The sequence below is a fragment of the Babylonia areolata genome, chromosome 11 (genome assembly GCF_041734735.1).
Source record: "Babylonia areolata isolate BAREFJ2019XMU chromosome 11, ASM4173473v1, whole genome shotgun sequence".
In the NCBI taxonomy this organism is placed as follows: domain Eukaryota; kingdom Metazoa; phylum Mollusca; class Gastropoda; order Neogastropoda; family Buccinidae; genus Babylonia; species Babylonia areolata.
Window position 1 is genome coordinate 38,803,430 of NC_134886.1, and position 5,000 is coordinate 38,808,429.

The following is a 5,000-nucleotide window of genomic DNA, read 5'->3' on the forward strand; positions in this document are numbered from 1 at the left end:
ATGTAGAGTCTAGAAATGTTGATGTCGAACATGTTTCATCTCATCATATGATAGCAAGTGTGCTGCGTATATCAGTTTGGAGCGCACGGCACAGATGGGAACCAGGTGCAGGTATTCAGACAGGGTGTGAATAAAGAATGACATACCTGTATTTTTTTTTTTATTATTTTTATTATGTGTTTGTTTGTTCGTCTGCTTGTCTGTTGTTTGTTTGTTTGGGTTTTTTTTTGTGTGTGTTTTTTTGTTTTTTTTGACGGACACAATGGCTCAGTGGTTAAAGCGTTGGACTTTCAATCTGAGGATCCCGGGTTCGAATCTCGGTGAGTAGATGGCGGAGATGTTTCCGATCTACCAGGTCAACATATGTGCAGACTTTCTAGTGCCTGAACCCCCTTCGTGTGTATACGCAAGCAGAAGATCAAATACGCACGTTAAAGATCCTGTAATCCATGTCAGCGTTCGGTGGGTTATGGAAACAAGGATATACCAAGCATGCACACCCCGGAAAGCGGAGTATGGCTGCCTACATGGCGGGGTAAAAACGGTCACACACGTAAAAGCCCACTCGTGTGCATAGTACGAGAGAACGTGGGAGTTGCAGCCCACGAACGAAGAAGAAGAAGAAGAAGAAGAAGAAGAAGAAGAAGAAGAATGTTTGTCTGTTTGTTTGTTTGTTTGTTTTTTCCCCCAGGGGCAATGCTGGTGACATTGGTCGTTGAGTGAGATATGTGTCCTGTGTAGAATACCTTTCTTTACAGCCATGTGAGATGTTGTTGGTCTACATATTTTGTGTTGTGTGTTTGTTTTTTTTTACCTTTTGTCTTCCACTGTTTCTCGAGTTGATAACTGTTCGCCTTATCCCACCATGGCGGATTTTGTACTTTATAGAGCCTATGACCTGGGAACTGGCAACTGACATTTATTGAATATATACATGCATATATATGTGTGTATGTATATATATATATATATATATATATATATATATATATATATATATATATATATATATGTGTGTGTGTGTGTGTGTGTGTGTGTGTGTGTGTGTGTGTGTGTGTGTGTGTGTGTGTGCGCGCGCGCGCGCATGTGTGTGTGTGTCTGTGTCTGTGTGTGTGTGTCTGTGTGTGTTTTTAGAGAGAGAGATATGTGTGTGTGTGTGAGTCTGTGTGTGTGTGTGTCTGTGTGTGGGTGCGTGCCTGTGTACGCATGTGTGGAGAGGGCAGTGGATATGTATGTATGTATGTGTGAATGTATGTATGAATGTATGTATGTATGTATGTATGTATGTATGTATGTGCGTATGTGGGTTTATGATTTGCAAGGTACAATTTGGTTGGCGCCGATTGAAAAATTTCTAGTTGAACGCCTCAGGCGACGACAGGCGACTTCTAGAGTTACCAACCTCGCTCGTTCTTCTTTTCGTGAAACCACACAAGTTCGAAAAGTTCACCACGTGTTTCCGAAACGTCTATTCTACGTTTGAGTTGCAAGTTGACGCACGTTGCCGAATATTTCCCAATGTATTTAGCAGATTTCTCCAGTCGAAGCATGGCCTGCACCCCAGGAAGCAAACGAAAGTGTGTTTACAACACCACGGAGGCATTGCAAATGAGTTTAGACGATAATTCGCCCGCTGGAGTGCCGATTGCTGACAGTGACAGTGGAGAAGAATTCGCCAGAGCGGTCGAGAATGATTTCGACAAGTGGCACAAAGACATTTAATAATGTATAAAGACATTAGTGAAAGGAGCCATGAAACCTTCCAGTTTTGCAACATACAGTGTGTGTGGTGTTGGTGTTTCCAAATAGAACACAGTCGTTTTTCTTTTCTTTTTTGTTTGTTTGTTTTTTTTGGGGTTTTTTTTTTGGTGTTTTTCTCAATATCAAATTGACACAAATACATTATTTGATAACGTACAAAGACATTTATGAAGGGAACCATGAAACTGTCCAATTTTGCAACATACAGTGTGTGTGTCGGTGGTGTTTTCCCTAATAGAATTGCTTCTGTCATGATGATTAATTATTTCCATGACGAAAGTATGCATGTAAGTGAGCAATCATGACTATAATCACGCGCACATTCGCGCATGTATGTGTATGTATGTGTGTGTGTGTGTGTGTGTGTGTGTGTGTGTGTGTGTGTGTGTGTGTGTGTGTGTGTGTTCTTCTCATCTCTGCACATCGGTGAGTGCACATTATTTCTATTACATTGTGTTATGTCTATGTTTCCAGTTGTATTTTCCAGTCTGTGTGTGTGTGTGTGTGTGTGTGTGTGTGTGTGTGTGTGTGTGTGTGTGCCAACTTTAAATGGTGTATTTTATGTTTAAAACAACTAATAATATGTGGAAACTACTCAAAAGTACATTCTTTTTGCATATTCATCAACTGATTTCAAAATTCAGTCAATGTGCTCGTACAAATAAACATGCTTATCATAATTTGTATTCATTGCCCTTTTAAACGAGTTGTGAATCGAAGAAGACTGGAAGAATAGAAGCAACCTTATGGCCGTTTAAAGTGGGTTGGTGGTGACTGTTTTCCCTTTCCTGCACAGCGGGTTTAGACAGAAGTGTACTGCTGCTTAGCTGGTTTGTACAGTGAACTATCTCTGCACCGCTGGCGATGATAGGGATAAGATAGAAGTTACCTGTGAAACAGTTTCACTTCGTTTCGCAAGGTCCATCAGTCATCGTTTTATCTATCCATGTGTGATATGAGTAACATTTCCAAAGGGTTTCCTTTCCCTGTTGTCCCCGTTAAGAGACTGGTCACAATCCAGTTTCAATACGCTTTCCTCTGCAAGTGAATTAATCAATGAAATGGTTACTCATACAGTGCTTATCTTCGATCGGAGACCAAGCTCTAAGCGCTTTCCAAACAATGGGTCATTTGCACAACAGGCTGCCTATTTGGGTAGAGCCGACTGAAGGCTGCCGTTGGGCTTACATCATTCCTGTGTTTTCTGTGTCATTCAGTCAGATTCGAGGCACACACACACACACACACACACACACACACACACACACACACACGTGTCACACACACACTCAGACAGATATGTAACATTTTACATGTGCACAAACATACTCATGGGTGAGCATGTTGGGTATGTTCTTGTATCCATAACCCACCGAACGCTGAAACGGATCACAGGATCTTCAACGTGTGTATTTGATCTCCTGCGCGCGTATACACACGAAGGGCGTTCAGCACAAGTAAGCCTGCCCATATGTTGACCTGGGAGATCGGAAAAAAATATCCACCCTTTACCCACCAGGCGCCGTTACCGAAATTCGAAACCGGAACCGGAAAGTACAACGCTTTAGCCCATCGTTATTGCGCTCGTCAAGTGTCCTCATTCTTTTCAGGAAAACTAGTAATTTCAATTCCCTCAAATATTTCTTTATAACTGTTGTTTCTTTTTTCTTTCTTTTTTTTCTAATGCTGACGGTTTTTTTTTGGTTTTTTGGGGGGGGTTGTTTGTTTGTTTTTTTGTTTGTTTTTTTGGGTTTTTTTTTCCAATTCCAAAACGATACGCTAAAGGTTCTTTAGATTCTGACAGTTTGAAACCACGAGACAGGAATATAGTTATTTTGTTTGTCGTTATCCTCTACTACGTACTCTTATGTTGGTAGTAGATATATTCGACACACACACACACACACGCAGACACACACACACACACACACACACACACATATATACACATTATATATATATATATATATATATATATATATATATATATATATATAAATATATATATATATATATATATATATATATATATATATCACACACACATACACACACACACACACACACACACACACACACACACACACACACACAGAGAGAGAGAGAGAGAGAGAGAGAGAGAGAGAGAGAGAGAGAGAGAGAGATGGATATGTACACACACACACACACACACACACACACACACACACACACAACATCAAACATCACCCAGCTTATCTGCACTAAGCAGGTTGCCGTGTGGACTGAACATCTCAACGGGGAATTGTGTTGACACAAACACACACACGTAAACAAACACACGTAAACACACACACACACACACACACACACACGCGCGCGCGCGCGCGCGCGCGCGCTCGCGCTCGTGCATAAATACAAATAGAAAGAGTCAGCGAGAGACACAGAGAGAGCGGTGTGTGTGTGTGTGTGTGTGTGTGTGAGTTATTTTTTCATCGATGCAAATTAAGAAACACACACACACACACACACACGCGCGCGCGCGCACACACACACAAACGCGCGCGCGCACGCATACACACAAACGCAGACCCCCCCCCCCCCTCTCTCTCTCTCTCTCTCTCTCTCTCTCTCTCGCTCTCAATGTAATTATGGGGACTAGCGATAAATAACAAAACAGGAAAAGGTTCATACGTCTTTCTCAGTGACCCATTACACACAGGATATGGTATTCCATACTAAGAAATCCCTTGCGGTACACGGATTGGGAACTGTTTGAATCTGCAAAGGAGTAGTTGAAAAGTAGTAAAAATAGACAAATATCATGCTGGGACAAACCTGGCATGGGAATATTGAAAGCAACAATTGATATGATTGCATCTATTCATTCAAATTTAATTTTCCAAACAGAAAAGTGTATGAAGATTATGGAGAAAAAAACAACAACAAAAGAAACAAAAACAAACAAACAAAAAAAAAAAACCGAATGGCACAAAGCCTGCTTTGCTGGGCTATGTTTTCCAATGCCTATGTTCCCCAGTGTTTATACCCCTCACCCGCCCCCTAGGTCTACATTACCCCTGTGCTATGTTCCCCACTTCTTCTTTTTTTTTTCTTTCTTTTTTTTTTTTACACCAGGTGAATAACCCTCTTGGTATGCTACAAGAGGGGCTGTATTCCAGACAAAATTGATTTTGCCTTCAGACAATTTACCATTGACATGGTAGGTACGCATGGGAACATTTTAACGTGACGGTTAAGTTATCTTCGTATTCAAGACA